The sequence below is a fragment of the Oryx dammah genome, unplaced genomic scaffold (assembly GCF_014754425.2).
Source record: "Oryx dammah isolate SB20612 unplaced genomic scaffold, SCBI_Odam_1.1 HiC_scaffold_27, whole genome shotgun sequence".
NCBI classification, from domain to species: domain Eukaryota; kingdom Metazoa; phylum Chordata; class Mammalia; order Artiodactyla; family Bovidae; genus Oryx; species Oryx dammah.
The window spans coordinates 63,008,682-63,028,691 of record NW_024070211.1 but is presented as its reverse complement, the minus strand read 5'-3'; positions in this window follow the sequence as shown (position 1 = coordinate 63,028,691).

The window sequence follows — 20,010 nt, the reverse complement described above, 5'->3', positions numbered from 1 at the left end:
TGGCCCTTGGGGGCCCAGTGTAACCAGATGCTGGCTGGGGCTCTGTTCAGGCAGAAGCGATTTGAAAATCAAATCGGTGGGGCCAGAAGAGTCCATTCTTTAGCTGAGCAGTTTCTAACCAAGGCATGCAAATGTGCCGCCTGGGTATAATGGCCCCTGGAGGGGTGGTTGGGGGGCACTACCAGGCAAGATGGAAAGGCCGTGGGCAGGAATGCTGACCTGATGGTGCCCAGATGTCATGAGATGGGAGGATGGCCAGGCTCTGCTCCCCTCTGCCTCTCCATCCTCCTGCTGTTTCTAACCTCTAACTTCTAACACTCCCAGATCTCTCTCTCTCTCTCAATCCTAATCTTACTTGCTCTCACAACTGTCCAGGCCCCCAGACCTCGTATGGCGACACCTCCCTGATAGGCAGGTATGGTTGCCATCCTTCCTAATTTCTCCTTGTATGCAAATTCTGTCACACCCTTCTTGCTAACTGCTCTTCTGCTTGAGCCCCTTGCTCCTGTCTGTGAGAGGCTGCATTGACACTGACCTTGAGATGGTCCCCGGGATGGATGGACAGGAAACACCTGGCTCCTGATGACATGCCGGGTGCTCAGCACTGTGTCCTTGCTTGAGGAGGTCATGGCAATGGCCGGGTGAGGGGAAGCGGGCGGCCGGCTGTAATGGGAAACTCTTGTCACCATATCCACTCTGGATGTGTCCAGAGTCAGGTACAAAGTCAGGGCTGCTCCAGTGCCCTGACATGGAGAAGCCCTGGGATTGGGTTGGTAGGCGTTTCTCTAGCTGCCCTGCAGCTTGGGGTTCGTGGGAGGTGAGACCCTATCGAATCTGTGCTTGGAGACTCACAAGGCAAAGTGGAAAGAAGCTGGAATTCTTCTAACACAAGTACAGCCCTGGCTTCCTCTTTCTCCTGAGCAGCACCTCACACAGCACAGACCCAGCACCCCCCGCCCCAGGGCCTTGCCAGCCAGGATTATGACCTCTCAGCAAAGCTGTTCACCATTGCTTCATCTTCCAAGAAGGCAGATGGGGAAAGCGGGACCACCTGACCCAATGTCAGCAGGTGCATGAGGGCCCAGCTCTCTGGGCATCCCAGGGTGACAGGGTGGAGTGCTTGGGCCAAGGTGCAGCTGGATGCATGTGGGGTTGCTGTCTGAGAACATCAGCTTGGGTTTGTTGCTTGCTGCCCTCCTACAAAGCAGAACAGGAACAACTCAAGGGTGCTCTAAGCACCTGTAGCATGGACACCCTGCTCACTTGGGCTCTAGGTCCACATGTCTAGCTGAATCCCTTCAGTGCTCCTGGCAAGGCAGAGCCCAGGTGCTGGGGCGGCTTGCAGCTCTGGGTCACTGGACACAGAGGTGGACTGTGGTGATAAAGAAGCAGTGCCACAGGAGGCAGCAGAGAAGGTCTGGGCAAGGAGGGGAGGCTGGCCTCACCCTTGGTCGCCACTGTGGCTGCTGTGATGTGAGGAGAAGTGGAGAGATTTGAAAAGCAGAGAGAATCAAAGAGTGATAAACATTAGCCAGGAGCTCCAAGCACCAGAACAGGGATCCAAAGTCTGGTGTTTTCCGTGGCAACATCCCTTGCTGTGTGTGCTACAAAGAGCAAAACCATAATGCCCTCTGCTAGAGGATTCTTTTCTTGTGCCTTATCTTGGAAGCAGGGAATGTACTGTACCCAAAAGCAAATGAATTGTTTGTGGGCAGACAGGGCTTGCTGGGAAGTGCTGGTGGGGGAGGAACAGGGCTGGTCGGGATAGGGGAGTGGTGCAGGGCAAGGTCTCTGGCTCAGAGAGTTGCCAGGGCCTTGCAGTCCAAGACCTCTGATCATCCCAGAGGCGTCTGTTTTCAAAACAACAAAAAAAACATGCAGGGCAACTAGCTTTAGCTAAGATACAATTTGAAGGCCTGGACCGCCTTCCAAGCCCTTGATTTGTTCAAGGTTGTTTCATTCCTGTTGTGTTAGGAATACTTCATGAGACTGTGTTGACAACCTTCCTCTGACTGTTTCTTCTATCAACTCTGACCTCAAGTAGCCTGCCCGCGGCAAAACACCCACACCCACACCCACACCCCAAACAGAGAAGGCCTGGGTTATCCCTGTTGGATGTTTTAAATAACTATCATCTTTTTTCTACCTAAATTCCCTGATTGATTAAATTATCTACAAGAAATTTATTAATTCATTTGCCAAGTGAAAGACTCAGCAAATTATCCTTGGGGGTTAAATCCACTTGCCAAAGGGTGTCCCAAAACTATGGTTTGACAGTAATTAGGTATAAGCAATAATGGAAAATTTTGGTTTCCTTCCCCTTTCATTATGATCTTTTTCCAAAAAATAGTTGTAAGCATAGCTCAGAGCACAGTTTTGGAGGTATCTTCACCATCGTCTGATGTGTGCATGTGTGTATGCTCATGTGTGTGTGCGCATAGGGGTGTGTGTGGGTGGGGGCAGGTGTTTAAACTTCATCCTGATTCTAAGTCATGGACCATTAATAATGTCTGACTGCAAAACTCAGGAGCCACTAAATATTACACTATTTATAAGTAATCTCTTGCCCAAGGCATTGAACTACTTAATGAAGCCTTGAATTAATGTGTAACTTACAAAATAGATCATTCTACAAATATAGGCTACCAGAAGCATAACTGAGGCTGTTCTCTTTATTTCACTACTTGGATGGATGCTAGAGAAGGAATAAATACAAATAATAATATTTAAAATGTATTGAGCCAGGCATTGTGCACGTTACCTTGTATGCATTATTCCATTTGGTTATTATAATAAACATAAGAGACACACCCACTGTTCCCCCTTTATCGATATGAAAACTGAGGCTTGGAAAAGTTTCTGTAACTAGTCCAAAGGCATGCAGTGGAATTCAAATCCAAGTGCATCTGACTCTTATACTGGCTGCTGCAACTCTGGGGCAGGAAGAGTAAGAAAAAGTGGGCTTATGTGCTAAGGTGTCCATAACTTGCCTAAATGCAAATATGGTGTTTGTTTGCTTCAGGGGCTGATCTTGATTGCTCAGAGAATGTAATAGGACTAGTGAAACTTAGTGGAGCTGTGCAGGTTTTATGGCAAAGAGCTCAGGAGAGACGACAGATGGATCCCTGAGTGCCCTGCAACCCACAGCTGGTGACCAAGCTTTCTAAACCCTGAAGCCTGGCAGCTGGGATGCCAGGGGTGTTCGCGACCATCACTGTTCACTACCCAGGGGTGATGAGAGGAGAGCCCGGTCCAGGGTGTTCTAGGGAAGTGTGTGCTTCTATAGGATGTCCAAGGACCTTCATTCTGGGAAGTCCTCCCTGACTCAGTTGGACTGATCCTCCCAGGGTCCCAAGATGAGGCTAAAACCCTGTGTTGAGCTCCGCTCAGGGAGGGCTGAGTGTCACCCAGGGTCACTCCGTCACCCGAGAGAACACAGATAGAGGGTCTGTGCTGCGGCCCTGAGAAGCTCCCTGGTCGCCCACAATCGTGTGCACTGCCTGGGAATGGGTTATGCCAGCATCTCCCTGGTGCCAACTTGAGGCCTTGATAGTGGTCTTGTACAGACAGGATGCCCTGGAAGACAGCCCAGGGGTGCAGATGGTGATGGGGTGTCAGGGCCACACAGGGTGGGGGTGGGTGAGAGGCTGCTCCATTATCCTGTCCATTCTGATCTCTCTGTCTCCTTCTGCAGATCACGGGCTCATCTGGGAGGGATGTCACGGGCCTTCAAGATGCCGGTCCCTCAAGGAGCTGGGCCCACGGTCATTGCCCTGGCTCCTGCCCCATCTGTGATAGAGCAGATACAGGCCAACTCTCTCCACTCCTGCCACGTGACCCGTCTTCTCCATTAGATGCACGGAACCAAACACTTGGCATGCAGTTGTTATCATCCCTTTACTTCATGAGACTGACAGCTGACATCCAGCATCCCCAAGACAAAGGGATCCATCCAAGGAGGGCTCAGAGGAGACCCTGTTTGTTTAGGACCAGGGCTCCAGACTAACTTTTGGACCATGGGGCACCTGGAGCCTCAGGTGACTGGGGGGTTCTGTATCTCAAGGCTAGAAGGAGGGAGGAAACCCAGGTGGAAGGGGCTGCTCCCCAAATAGAGGTGCTCTACCATGTCCCTTTCTTGGGGAAGAGGCACCCTGCCCACCCTTAGCTGCCAGCAGCCTTCCCAGGCCCTGCATGCCCGTGCCCCGGGAACTGTCCAGCTCATAGTCTGCTGAACTGCAGGGGCAGCCGCCCCACCTGACAGCCTGTGGTCAGTGAGCTGGAGATGTGGGAGAGGGAGAATGAGGTAGCGGGTAGAGGCCAGGCTGGGGAACGCAGAGGGGAGCGGCTGCCATTGCCGTGTTTGACCTGTAAGCATTCCTGATAGTTAATTAAAAATAAGCCCAAGGGCTGAAGGAGGCCCACGGTGGGGTGGGAACTTCTTGCTACAGAGAGATGCCCGGTTTCAGACTAAAGGACTATAAAAAGGACAGGTTATTCAAGCATCTTTAGCTATAGACATACACTTGGAGGCCCTGAATGCAGCAGTGACAAAGTCAAGGTCACAAGCTGGTTGAGAGTGTGGCCAGGAGCCAAGTCTTTCCCTGACCATAGCCCACTCTCTACAGACAGTAGTCAGTATGTTTTCGCTCAGATACAGTTACCACCAGCCGCTGGTGTGTAGTCTTTGGGTATCATCTCATTTTGGTGATGTTATTAAGTATTTCTCACGTGCCAGTGCCTGTTCTTGTGGCTTCAGATTTACCATCTAATCCCTCGAATCCTCTCAAAAACCCTGCGAAGCAGAAATGATCATCCCCACTTCCCAGATGAGGAAATAGAGGTACAGAGAGGTTAGGTAACAACTGGGATGCAGCCAGGCAGACCCTGTTCCAGAGGCACCATCCTGACCACTGTGTTATGTGATTTCTTCAAAAATCTTCACTTGAAGGGCCAGGGTGTGTCCCTGGGCTTTTATATTTGCAAAGAATAAAAAAGACAGGAAAGAATTCAGGGAAGGGAAGCTGGTGGAAGGTCTCAAGTGTTCACCTGGAAAGTTTAGGTTTTATCCTAATAGTAAGGGCGGGTGAGGTGGATTCGGAGTTTGGGGTTAGCAAATGCAAACTGTTAAGTGTAGATGGATAAACAAGGTCCTACTCTATAGCACAGGAAACTATATTTAACATCCTGTGATAAATCACAAAGGAAAAGAATAATAAAAAAGAATGTATATATATCCATAACTAAGTCACTTTGCTGTGCAGCCGAAATTAACCCAACATTGTAAATCAACTGTATTTCCACTTTAAAAAATTGACTTAAAAAGAGAGAGACTGCTTGAAAGATGCAAAACCCATCCCAAACGGTGAGCCCAACAGCTCAGCAGACTCTGGGATCGCTGGGGCCAGTCCCTCTCAGCTGCCAGGTCTGTCGCTCCTCCCCATAAGCCCCTCGGCACTGCAGTGGTGGACTGTCGGTGCGGCCCCACCAGCTGCCCTCCAGGACAGTGCTCCCTTGTTAGCAGAGGTTTAGGAAAGCAAAAGAGGCTCCTCTTTGCCTTCAAGTGGTATGGAAACACCACGGATGAGCAAGATTCATGACTCTTCCCTCCACTTTTGTGTATGTTTGAAAATTTCCATAACAAAAAAGTCTTCTTAAAGTGTAATAAAAGATGTCTTGTCCTCAGGAAAGTGTTGAGGATTGAACTCTAGTTTGGGTGTAGGAAGGACTGTGTGATAGACAACTGGGGACCAGATCCCGGAAGGGCCACTGAGGACACTTCCTGGTGCAAGGCCGTTCAGTGCGGCCAGAAAATAAGTAAGTAAACAAATTGAAAAGATAGTCACTGATCTACACTTCGAAAGATAGTTGGCCCAGGCAGTCTTGCAGAAAAGATCTGCCAAACTTTCTTTTTCTTTTTTTGACTTGTAGGATCTTAGTTACCCAAGCAAGGATCGAAACCATGCCCCTGCATTGGAAGCACAGAGTCTTAACCACTGGACTGGCAGGGTTTGTTTTTTTTTTTTTCCCAAACTCTCAAGGAAAATGCAATCTCTTTATGAGAGAAACTATTTCACAACTTAACAAAAATAAAGATCTGTCTTTCTTTTTTATAATCCTCACATGCATGTATCTTTTAAAAATTGATTTTATTGAAGTATAGTCAATTTACAATGTGTTAATTTCTGCTGTACAGAAAAGTGATTAAATCCATTATGGTTTGTTATAGTATATTGAATACAGTATACTGAATATAGTTAGGACCTTGTTGTCCATCAATTATATATATAGCAGTTTGCCCCTACTAATCCCAAACTCCCAATGCATCCCTTCCCGTACTCTGCTTCTCCTTGGCAACTACAAGTCTGTTCTCTGTGTCTGTGAGTCTGTTTCTGCTTCACAGATAAATTCACTTGTGTCATGTTTTAGATTCCATGTATAAGTGATGTCATATGATATTTGTCTTTTCTCTCTGACTTACTTCGCATAGTGTGATGATCTCTAGGTCCATCCGTGTTGCTGCAAAGGGTGTTATTTCATTCTTTTTGTGGCTGAGTAGTATTCCATCGTGTATGGAATACTTTATCCATTCACTTTTCAGTGGGTACTTAGGCAGTTTCCACTGACATGCACATATCTTAAATATTAGCACAGTGAATTTACTACTGAATTTAAAAAAATGCATTTTGATCTATAGCACTTTTCTCAAAAATGCAAGAAATGTGCAAGATTGATATAAAGAAAACTCTAAAACTTAAAAGACTTGAATAAATGGAGACATTTTAATGTTCTGGGGCAGGGAGATGTCCTTCGGCAAAGATACTGTTTCTTCCCATGTCAATCTCTAAGTCTATATACGGAATTCCAATCAAAGCACCAATAGGATTTTCAGGGACATTTGACTGGGTAACTCTATTAAAGTTCATCTGAATTAGAAATGTATGAAGATAACAAAGTAAATCTGAGAAAGGTTAATAATCCATAGGGATAGGAATTAATGTTTATCAAGACATACTTTAAGGGTTTCTCCAGTGCCTCAGCAGTAAAGAATCAGCCTGCAATGCAGGAGATGCAGAAGAAGTGAGTTTGATTCCTGTGCCAGGAAGATCCCCTGGAAGATGGCATGGCAACCCACTCCAGTGTTTTTGCCTGGAGAATCCCATGGACAGAGGAGCCTGGCAGGCTACGGTCCATGGGGTGTCAGAGTCAGACACGACTGAAACAACTCAGCACAAGCACGAAGACATACTTCAGAATTAAATAACTAGAAGACTGACATATTGGTACAAGAATACTCGACTCATTTAATGAAACAGAATGAAGTACAGAAATAAGCCTGATAATTAAAATATTCACCCATCTAATAAACATTTCCTGAATATGTCTATGTATCAGCACTGTTCTGTGTGCAGGTGAGATAAGAAAAAAAATCGTTAATAACCCTGCTTGCTTTAAAGCTATATTCTAGTAAAGGAGACAATGAACGAAAGAGTCCTTTTGTATCAATAATACGTCACAGGCTACAGATGCCTCTCAGACCAGGATGGCAGCAGTGGAGATGGTGAGTGGTCAGATTCTGGATATATTTTAGGGTATCTATTAGGACTTGCTCTTTGATGTTGATGTAAGACATGCAGAGAGGAATTGAGAACGAGGCCAAGGTCATGGCCTGAGATGGGGCAGATCTGGAGGGAGCAGAAGGAAGGGACTACGTGAGCTGCCTCTGGTCCCTCAAGTGGAAATGCTCACCAGACATCCAAGAGGGGGTGTCCAATGGGCAGCTGGGTGTATGGGGGTAGAATCTGATGAGAGTATGGGGGAGAGATATTTAATTTGGATGTCAATTGGCAAATAAATGGACTGAAGCCTGGAAACTGGATGAGATCACCCAGAGGGTGCGAACAGATATGAGAAGGACAGAGCCCGGACCTCCAGCAGAATCAGTCGAGAGGATGAGGGGTAATGGGTGAGGACCCTGGGAAGGAGCAGCGGGTGAAGTGGGAGCCTGGGGACTGGAGGGGGAGGTGTCCTGGGAGAGGGGGAAGGATCCCAGGAGGAGGGTGTGGCCCATTCTGCAGGCATGGAGAGTCCAGACCACAGGATTCAACGCACTGTTCGTGGTCTGAACTCAAGCACACTCAGGGCAGCCCACAGCAACTGCAGGAGAGTGGGGGAGATGAAAACCACAGCAGAGGATTAGCTCACACATCTGCTTCATTTATTTTATTGACTAGAAAAGAGCTGAGAGCAAATACAGTTAAAATTCCCATTAAGTCCTGTACATATGAAACTTTAAGTTGTCAACTTTCAAAAGATGCAAATGTGCATGCCAGCAATGTGAGGCGTGAGTGACGTTGCAGCTTGCCCTCCATCTCTTATTTGCTGACCGTCCTTCAGCTCTGCCATCTCCCACTTCCTCTCCCTCCTCCAGTCAGTAACTCTTCTTGCCTGTTCACTCGATGCCAGCCCCTGTATGCCAGCTGTGCTACTGTGCTACTGCACTGTAAGATTAAAAAATGTTTTCTTTATTTTGTGTTTCTTTTGTATGTATTGTTTGTGTGAAAAGTATTATAACCCTATTACAATACAGTACTATATAGTCAATTGTGTTAGTTCAGTACCTAGGCTCACTTTGTTGGACTTAGGAACAAATTGGACTTTTGAACAAGCTCTCAGCAAGGAACTCATTCATATGAGGGGACTTACTGTATTTAATCTTGGGTATTAGTCATGAGTGTTTACTATTTCCTTCATTTTCCTATATGTAAAACATCGTATAAAAAAGAAGAAAAACCATTTGTAAGTAAATACTTGAAACATACCTGTTTGCTGTACACCTGAAAGTAATACAGCATTGTGAATCAACTATAGTCCAAAACAAAATTTAAAAAAAATTTTTTTAAGTTTTCTTAAAGGGGTAGAAAAGAATCATGAATTTTCTCTCCATGCTATTTAGGGATATAATAGAATATTTTCCAAAAACTTCTACACAAAATATTTTTAGAATGATGCTTAGGAAACTGGTAAGTGGCTGTCACTGGTAGGCAGGCCTGCCTTATGAATTCTTCTTCCTTTAAAAATTATTTCAAATTATGCTTTATAATTAATTGCCTTGGTAAAATGACAAAAATTATCCAGGCTGGACTCATATGTTTATTTTTTCTTCTGATTATAAAAGAAATTATAATTAAAATATTCTGGATTTTGAGTCCCAAAAAGCCTGGTCCTGCCCAGTTGAGCCCATGGGGACTTCAGCCGTGAATGCCAGGCAGGGGTTTGAGCATCAAGGTGGGAAGGAGACTTCCTTTTCCTGTGATATCTTTGTTTTATGAATTTTTAAAATCATGTACATTTATCTTTTTTTGAAAAGGAGGCAAAACCTACACAGGAATAAGTAAAAGATAAGTAAACTACTAGGAGATTGCAGGAGGATGGGTCACTGTGAACGGCCAGCAACCAGGAAAGGAGGCTCGGCCACATGGTCATCAGGGAGATGCAACTCACACAAGAAAATGGTAAAAGTGAAGAGTCCCGTGCTACGGAGCGTTGCCAAAGGCGTGAGCAATGGGCTCTCTCACAATGAGATGGGGGTGGTAACTGGCTTAGCCTTTCAGAACAATTTCTCGGTGTTTATCCACACATAACATGTAAATACCTTTGACTGGCATGTTTATTCCAAGATACGGAGCACATAGAAATACTCTCGAGTACCAAAAAAGAAGGCATGATATGCATGTTCTTTCTCTCAAATAATGGAAAATTGGAAATAACCTTAATAGGGTCCTTTAATAGGGGAATTGATAAACTACATACTGTGAAAAAGTTTTAATAGTCATTAAAATAATAAGACAAATTGACGTGCAGCAACACAGAATGTCTATTATATTGTTGTATGAAAAAAGCTCTTTACAGAACGAGCCTGTCTGCAGGGGTACGTGTGTGTGTGTGTAAGCAGAAGCCATCTGGAGGATCCACGCTCAGCTTTGGACATACTTGTCTCTGGCGCTGATGAAGGATGGGGTGAGGAAAGGGGATTTTTAGTCTATACTCTGTGTGCTTTCATAGTGATCAATTTGATTACAAAAAGAACGTGTTTACATAATACTTACATAATTTTTAAACACATAAAATGTCAGGTAGCTCATTCAAATTTACAGTTAAATTAGTTAAAATATGAAGTCGATGCCAAGTGGGGCCAGAGATAGCTCTTGCCGACCTGGCCAAAGGGGCTGGGGGACTGGGAGAGGCCGGATTTAGGGGAGTCCGGGGACAGCTTTGGTTTGAGACGATGGACCTTCAGGGTTTCAGAGCTAGGAAGGCCCCAGGGTACTGGGCCTGCACACACAGGCCACCTCCCGGCTGGGAGTAAAGGAGACTACCTACCACCCCTCCCAGGAGGGCGGCCTGCAGAGGGGGAGGGGAGCAGCAGAGTGCAGGGCCAGCCCACCTGGGGCGCTTGCGTCCGGTGTCCAAGGAAAGGTCTGGCTTTCCCAGGATCACCTTTGTTCTTGAGGCCTGATGGTGATCTGAGCAGTGTCAGCGTCAGGATACATGTGTGGGGTGAGTGGGTGAGGGCAGGGCACACAGCAACGCAAACCCAAAGGGCTGGAGGACAGAGGGGGAAGATGGAAGGGAGCCCCGGGATAGGCGGTCCTGTAAGCCGCACCACTTCCCCAGTCCTGAAAGCAGAGATGTCCTGTCCTGATGCCCCAAGGGCACAATTTGTATCTAGAGTCCCCCCTTCACAGGACTCTGCCCCATGGAGGCAGCTGACACTTGCCTTCACACCACCAACCCCGGGAGCCCTTAGCCAAGCTGGCATCTGATCCTGGGGGCCCTCTTCAGCTGCCACTGGTCAGGAGCCGAGGCCGGGCAGCCAGGACACTCAGGCCTGAATCCCCTCCACTTACCAGCTGAGTCTCAGTTTCCTCATCTGTAACCTGGAGTTCATAGAAGCTACCAGGAAGGCTGGAGGGACTGGGCAGGTCCATATAAGCAGAAAGAGAGCTGAGAATGTGGCTGCCAAGACCTGGCTCCTAATACAGATGCAAGGGGTCTGCACCGGTGACCCTCTGGCAGATCCTTGTCCTGCATCAGGTGGCTGGTGGAGAGGAGCCCGTGCAGGTGTGGGTATGAACAGAGAACAGACTCTGGGGTGTCCTCCTCAGTGGAGCAGGCTTAGACTGCGGAGCAAGGACCTTGGGACCCTCCTCTGAGGCTCCTGATGTTGCCCATGCGGGAATGGGGCCAAGCTTACCCAGGAAGGTGAAATCACAAACCCGCAGGTCTTTCCGGCCCAGACTCCAGCTTCTGGCAACCTCAGCGGGTCAATTTTCTGGCTTCTGTTAAACTCTAACCTTGTACTGACTTAATAGTCTAATTGAGGCCCTGGGGCAGAGTCTAGGGTCCCACTGCCCCCCTCAAAGAGAAATTGAAAGAAGTTGCTGGAAAATGACTGTAGGACAAATGAGAAGGACAAATACTTTTAACTAACTGGAAAGACTCACCATAAACAGATAGCCCCAAACTGGCAAATTGTGGATGGTGTTCTGGATGTTTCCATGTCTGGATGAATGGCTATGTGCTTTCCAGACACCTCCCCCAGGGCTCCGCTACATCTGAGGGGGGCAATCACAGGGTGATTGCCCCACTTGCATAGCTACCCCTGGCGTGGCAGGTGCACGGCACCCCCACCCCCGTCATAGATCTGACTCGAATGTTCCTGCTCTTGGCTCGCCACTCCCTTCTTTCCTTCCTCACGTGAGGATGACAGCCTCACCCTAGGAAGCTGGTCCTCACTGTGCTGCCAGCCTAGGGGCCTGAAACTCAAAGTCACCCACTTAGGGTCCATCTCCCTCTCCCTGGCCACTAGCATTCCGGAGGGCCCTGTGCTGGGCTGCACACGCTGCTTTTGGACCATCTCTGCATCTTCCCGGGGCTCCACTACCCCCCTTTCCTAGGGGACAAAGGGGGCTCTAGGGGTAGAGTCAGTTGAATAATCCTCCCCAAATATGTCCAAGTCCTATTCCTCAGTACCTGGAAGTGTGACCTTTGAAAATCAGCCTTTGCAGTTTTAATAACATAAAGACATGTATATGTATGAGGAGGGCATGGCAACCCACTCCAGTATTCTTGCCTGGAGAATCCCCATGGACAGAGAAGCCTGGAGGGCTACAGTCCATGGGGTCAAAAGAGTCAGACACGACTGAGAGGCTAAGCACAGCACATGCATATGTACGGCTGAGTCCCTTTGCTGTTCACCTGAAATTACACAACACTGTTAATCAGCTATATCCTGATACAAAATGTTTTTATATATTTTTTTAAATTTAAAAATAAATAATATTAAAAGACAAACAGACCTCAAGGTGAAATGATCCTGAATTTAGGGCAGGTCCTATGTTTAGCAGAGAGGAGGGGAGATTTGAGACCCAGACACAGAGGAGACACAGGCAGAAGGAGGCCATGTGATGGCAGAGTTATTCAGACCAGAGTTGAGGTCAGGGGGTTGCCAGCAGCCCCGTAACCCAGGAGAAAGGGACAGATTCTCCCTCCAAGCCTCCGGATATAAGCACCCTTTGCCAGAACCTTGACTTTGGACTCCGGCATCCAGACCTGTGAGGATCAGAGTCTGTCATTTGAGGCCAGCTGGTTCTTGGTCCTTTGTAGAGGGCCCTTAGGAAGCTCATGCAGAAAATTAGTCACTTGGTAGCCCAGGGTCACTTAGCTCAGAGGGTCAGGACTTGGATAGAGGTTTGCTTGAGAGAGAGACCTGCCCCAGACACCTAGGCTTCATTTGAGGGCATTTATTCCAGAAGGCTTCCCTAGTGGCTCAGAGTGTGAAGGATCTGCCTGCAATGCAGAAAACCTGGGGTCAGTCCCTGGGTCGGGAAGGTCTCCTGGAGGAGGAAACGGCAACCCACTCCAGTATTCTTGCCTAGAAAATCCTGTGGACAGAGGAGCCTGGAGCGCTACAGTCCATGGGGCTGCAAAGAAGCGGACGCAGCTGAGTGACTAAGAGTTCACACACATTCCAGAAGGATGTTTCGAGGCTGTGCTGACCTCCAACCACCCCTAGAATGTGGAACTAACAACTGCCCTTTTTTTCCACTAGGACACAGAGAGGCACACCCCTCAGCCTCTGTGTGTGTGTGTGTGTGTGTGTGTGTGTGTGTGTGTGTGTGTGTAGGAAGAAGCCTGGCCTTTTCCTCCCAGGGCTACAACAGCTAGGAAGGGATGGGACACTGCTAGGTGGGCTGGACTATCTTGAGGTCCTCCCCCTCTGGGGGTCTGCTGGGGCTCGTCACAGTCCAGAAGCCTCTCCTCAGCCTTGACCACAGCATGGAGTTCCAGAAAGGAGGCCCCTGGTTGGGGGCAGAGGGGTGGTAGCCCTCTCTAAGCTAGTGGGTGCCTCTGGAGGGCCTTGGCAGTGTGCCAGGTCTCTCCCCAAAAGCCACTTTCATCAGTCTCATCAGAGCTGTCCCAGTGTGGATGGGGTGGTCAAGTCAGAGGCTGGGTACGAACCCCTGTTTGGGGGCCATGAGATCAGTTTGGCCAGGTAGGCGCCCTGTTCAGAGGTGTGAAGACCCAGAAACTGTTTAAGCCTCTGGGGAATCCCTCCCTCCTGCTGTGACCTCTGGAGTCTTCTAGTAGATTCCAGAGGGCGGGTCTTGGAGGCACTCTCTCCATTCACATTCCTGGTGCCCTATGCAGTGTCCCCTCTTGGATAGATGAGAACCAGGATGGAAGCTGGCCTGAGGCCCAGACAGAACGCACACCAGAGACAGCAGACCAGCCTGGAAATTCAGGCTATGGTGGAGAGGATGCCGTGCTGACCTCCAACCACCCCTAGAAAGTGGAACTAACAACTGCCCTTTTTTTCCACTAGGACACAGAGAGGCACACCCCTCAGCCTCTGCACTGCCTGCCCCCAGCCTGTGTCACTGACCCCGGGGCTGTGTCCCCAAGCAGCATGGCCTTTGCACAGCCTAGGATGAGACCCCAGCCCCAGCCCCGCCACTCTGCCTGGCCAGGCTAAAGCCACACATCAGTTCTGAGCTCAGATCAGCACCACTGCCCCCAGCCTCCAACCACACATCCCTGTCACCTGTGTGTATGTCTCCTCATGGTCACCCCTCCAGGCTGGGGACTTGCAGAGCACAAGGGCTGTGGGTTTGCAATATCTCCCCCTCCCTGGGGTCAAATGTGGTATCCAGGACACAGTGGATTCTTCACACACACTGTCCAGGGACCCCAGGGTGTTGGCAGTGGAGGGCCCAGCCCTGGACCACCTCCTGTAAGATGAAATGAGTCATTTCTGAGCTCTGCATGATGGAGGCTGTGGTGGTGAGGATGGTCCAAGGGCATGCACAAATACAAAATTACTGCTGCTTATGGAGCATTGGATGAGAAAGACCTGCAGTCTAGCAGGAAAGGTCTTCTACAACTCAAGATATAAAGAAGGAACCACAGCGACATGGGTAGGAAGGCAGAGAGGCAGGACAGTCACCCCCAGCTGGGTGGCCCACAGATGGAAGCATAATTACAAAGGCAGAGCAAGGAGTCTGAGTCCCACAACCGGCTCCCCATCCCAGGGTCCCTGTGTCAGGAAGAAGAGCCCCAAACATTTGGCTCTGAAAGCCAGTGGGGCTTCCTTTCAGAGGGCAGGGGAGAGCAGAGAGTCCACTCCTTTCTTTAAAAAAAAAAAAAAAATTGAAGTATAGTTGATTTGGAGGCTTCCCTGATGGCTCAGACAGTAAAGAATCTGCCTGCAAAGCAGGAGACCCAGGTTCGATCCCCGGTTGGGAAGATCACCATGAGAAAGGAATGGCTACCCACTCTAGTATTCTTGCCTGGACAGTTCCACAGATGGAGGAGCCTGGCGGACACAACTAAGCGACCAGCACTTTCACTTCTCATAGCTGATTTACAATGCTGTGCCGATCTCCGCTACACGGCAAAGTGACTCAGTTATATACACATATACACTTTGTATGCAGTAGGACCTTGCTGTTTATTTGTTCGAAATGGGATAGTTTGCATCTACTAACCCCAAACTCCCACTCTGCCCCTCTGTCTCCCCATTCCCCCTTGGCAACCACAAGTCTGTTCTCTGTGTCTACGGAGACGCTACTCTTACAGGGCGCAGACAGAATCTCACACGCTCCGGGACCCAGGGCAGAAGCAGTCATTTGAAAGAAGCCTGGGTCCCACCCACCTGCTGATGTTGGAGAGCCTCCCAGAGAAGTAGGAGGTGACGGTCTCACCCTGGGACATAGATGCTGGTGGAGCCATTCTGGGGCGCTCGTTCTCCCGTGAGGATGCTGGTGCTGACAGCATTGTGGAATCCTCCCTCTAGCCAATTAATGCCGGAACTCAGACCCACCCAACAGCAAGCTGGAACCAGCACTGGGGTGTCTCAGACCAAGAAGCTAGCCAGTCAAGGACGCCGTGCCACCCACTAGCAGGCTTGCTGCCTTGAGACCCTTGAGCTCACTGTCCTGGGACCCGGCCCTCTACACCACCATGCTGGCACTACCCTGGAACCCCCAGGGCCCTGCAGCCAGCCTTCAGGATCCCGCCCCACCCACTAGTAGGCCTACATCACTCGGATCCCCAGGGCCCATAGTCAGAGACCCCAGCACCTAACTTCACCCACCAGTAAATCAACAGCAGCTCTGAGACCCCGGATCTTGTAGCCAGAGACCCCAGGACCTGACTCTGCCAGCCAGCACACAACTTCCTGGACTGGTTTTCTCTTTTTCCCCCAGGCAGGCCCCCTTCCTACCTGAGGCAGGAGATAGTTGGGCCCCAGGGTGAGCAGCTGGAATCTGTCCCCTTCGGACAGATCCTCCTAGATGAAGATAAGAGCAGGAGCAAAAGAGGAGCTGAGCCCTCCCCAGATAAAAGATGAAAGACCACGCATTCACCACTCTCTAGGTCAACTCCTTCCAGACTACACATGCTCAGAAAGTTTTCTTAAAGGTCTAAAAGGGAGGGCTCGCTACCCATTAGCAAGTGACGTTAACCTACCCATAGGCCTCTTCGCTAGAATCCATCTTGGCTAAGAGATGCACACACAGGGGAGAACCCTGAGATAAACCAAATATAGGCTCAGAACCAGGCAAAGCAAAATGACTGGCCAGAGGGAACCTAGAAGAAGTGCCCCTAAGAGTGATTCAAACCACCACAAATGAATAGTTTTCTGCATCCGCCCACGTGTGTCTATCCACATGTACCGTTTCCCCCTAATAAACACTGTACTTGTGTCGCTGCTTTCTGTATCTATGTGGAAACTTGTTTCTACGGAGGTGATGGGCCAGGGCCTTGTCACTGCCCACTGTCCTTGGTGGTCTAATGGCTAGGATTCGGGGCTCTCTCTGCCCTGACCTGACTTCAGTCTCTGGACAAGAAGCAAACCCGGCTTGAAGCTGCTGCAGGCCGAGGCCACCTGAGATCACACTTTCTCCCTGGCCCTTTGCTGTGGGCAGCAGAGCAGGCTGACTGTCAGGGACCTGCAGTCTCTCTTCCCGTGCCCTTGGCTTACAGGCAGATTTGCCTATGGAGGTACCCATGGGACTATGTGGAGCAACGATAGAGAGACAGGTGTCGACTCCCCTGGCTCCTCCCTGCCAGCCCAGGTCTGGACAGAGGCTGGGGTCCTATGTGGCCATGGCTCCTGTTGGTGGTCCTGGCACCTCTGGCCCTTGTTGGCATCTCAGCCCTGCCCTCAGTCCTGCAGAGCCTCTCTGCAGTTAATCCTTGGAAGGTCCTGTGTTTCAGCCAGCCCCTAGCTGGCCCACCTCCACACTTCTGGATAATATCTGTCCAGACTTGGTCTGATTTCATGCCTCTTCTTGACCCCAGCATGGCTGAATCTCCTAGGACACAACCTGTTACTATTTCTGCTGGAGACACCAAAAGGTAGCTGTTTAAGAGGTTAATCCTACCTGGACCTATTATCAGTTGGTGCAGCAGAAAAAATCAACAGATCTGAATTTGAATACTGTGTGACTTTGGGCAAATCACTTAATCCCTCTGAATCTATTTCTTCTTTGTAAAATGAGGATACTAGTACAACCTTCTTGGATTGTTGTGAAGATTAAATGGATGAGCAGTGTGCCTAGAACATAGCAGATTACGGTGGCAGAACTCTGGGGAGATTGGAATCCCACTGACCCTCACAACCTCATCCCATGCCCCCTTCCCCATGGGGAAAGGCAGACACTATGGTCCTCATCTCACAGAGAAACGAGTCTAGAGCACTTTCATACAACAGTGAAGACCTGAATCAAGGGTTAGAACTCAGGTCTCTCAACACCCAGGCCAGGGACACTTTAGAAATAGCACAAGGCTGCTTCCAGAGCCTTTAAAATGCTTTGGATATTTATGGGTGAAAAGATAGGCTGTCTGGAGTTGACTTTAAAATAGTCTAACAGAAATCAAAAGAACTGGGGGGAAACAGAATAGATAAAACAGATTGTCAGCGAATGTTGTAGCTGATGGCAGATACTGGGCTACTTATGCGATTTTTTCCAACTTTAGGTACATTTAAAGTTTTCTGTAATAAAACACGGACATGATTTTGAGCCTTCTCTTTTTTTTTTTGGCCATACCACACAGCATGCGGGACCTTAGTTCCCTGACCAGGGATCAAACCTGAATCCCTTGCATTGGAAGCATGGAGTCTTAATCACTAAACCACGAGGGAAGTTCCAATGAACTATCTTTAACGACTGATGAAAACATTCATGATAAAATAATCAGTGAGAAAGCAAGATGTAGAACTGTGTAAGCATTGCAATCCCAACTGTGTGTGCGTGTGTCTGTGTCTGTGTGTATCTATTGACACATGTGTGAAAGTGTTAAGAATGAACAACACCGTTAATTTAACGTTTGTCTCTGCATGACAGACTCATTATTTTTTTTATCAATGTTTTCCAAGGTTTGTAAAATGAGCGTGTATTATTGCATAATCAGAAAAACAGTCAATATGAAAATGCTTAAAATATAATTTTGCTAAACCAAGTGGCTGGGACAGGAGATACTGGGGGCATTGAGCCAGCTGAGGGCAGAGAGGCTGGGGGTCCCTGCGGCTGCTTGGCCCCAGCCCTGGGAGAGGAGGGGCAGCTGGACAGACACCTCCAGGTCTTTGTTTCCTCTCCAATGAGCGGGTGCCAGTCCCAGAAGGCCCAGCCCTGCTTCATGCTGCTTGCCCTGGTCCTAACCGGTTGTGTTGGCCCTGCCTCAAGCGCCAGGTGCTGGGGAGGTGAGCCAGATGTCAGAGCCACAGCCACATCTGGGGAGGTGGCTGAGAGGCACGTCGCCCAGCTCTCTGGGTCGGGATCTGGTTTCATCACCTGATCCCAGCGCCGAGGGCTCCAGGGCCGGAGGGTGTGGCACTACACCCTTGTCCTCGCTGCACAAGGCAGACGCAGTGACCGCGTCCTTACTGAGGACCTACCAAGTGCCGCGTCCGGCACACAGCCTGCAGAAGCAGCGATTGCAGGCCCACTCTACAGACGAGGGAGCCGAGGCTCAGAGCTACGCTCACCTTGTTACAATCCTGCAGTGCTTCCCCCTTGCCCTCAGGCTGGAACAGAGCCCCTGCCTCTGGGTCCTGCCACTACCGGCCCCACACTGTTTGTCACTGCAATATTCACAGCCTCTCCACCCCCTGGGCACACACATGTCCCATGCCTATGCTCGGGATTTCCCCTCCTCATGTTAGCTCTCCTCTTATTCCCACATCATCTTGTCTCTGTGGCAATGCCACCTCTTCCAGGAAGCACACCCCTCCCCACGCTGATAGGCTCAGACTACTGGGGCAACTCCCAGCAAATCAATATTCCTCTTTGCACAGCCCTAGTTATGCTGTATTGCCAAGCATATTTTCACATCCCTCACCCCTACTGCCCATGACCATGAGCTCCCTGAGGTCAGGGAAGGGGTCAGGGCCGTCACACAGAATCCTTCCTCCAGGAGGAAGCAGCCCCATGCCACCATGGGGTGAAGCTTGGGGTCCGGGGTCAGAATGCAACTTACTCGGCTATAAGTGGTCCTGACACAGAGGCTTGTGTGAATGAACGAGCGAATGAGTGAGTGAACATGTGGGTGTGAGTGAGAGAGTTGTCCAGGGTCTTCCAGTGGTAATGGTACAGCCAGGGCTCCACCCTTGGCTCAAGGGACTTCAGATCTCATGTTTGCCATGCACTCTGGTGATGCGGGGAGCTTGCGGCACCTCCAGATACTGAGTCAAGGCTGGTCTAGAGGCCTGAGCCCTGCCGGGGCCTGACCAGGGTGGTCTCTGGGCCTCCCAGGGGATGAGGTGCTGCTGGACGAGGGGTCACACCAGCTGGCCAAGGCTGATGACCTCGTGGCAGTGAGGGTTGGGCCTTGTGAAGCCCAGGCCTGGTCCCCAAGGGGACATGCCAGTTGAGAATGTAAGACCACCTTATTGTTTGGAGGAGTCTTGGACCTCAGCGAGGGGTCCCCCCTCCCAGAAAGGTTGCCCCATGGAGGACACAAAACAGAGAAAAACTCCAACACAAATCTACTGGTGACCACTCAGTGTGCGAATCGATTGGATGCCAGGGTGTAACACAGTGAGCACACCACCTGCCCTTGGGCTGTACACAGACTTCGAGGATGTACAGGGAGTGTCTTCCCCTTCCCAGAGGTGGGGGGTGACTCTAGACTTAGGCAGTAAGGTGTCCATTCTCCCCACAGAAGGTGCAGAGAATCTGAAGGGGCAGAGCAGGAAGTGAGGGTGCAGGGGATGGACCCAGAGTGGTGGCGAGCACTTACTCTGCAGAAATCAGGCTCACTCGAGGGCAGTGTTTAGAGCCAGGGATGTAATAGAAAGAGAGAAACGGCTTTGGGGGTCAGACAGAGCCAGAATCAAATCCTGCTAGACCACTTCAGGGCTGGGTGACATTTACAGTTCACCCAGCTTGTGTGGGTTTGTGAAAAGAGAGTGATGGTTAGATCCACTGGGAGAAATTACAGCAGGCA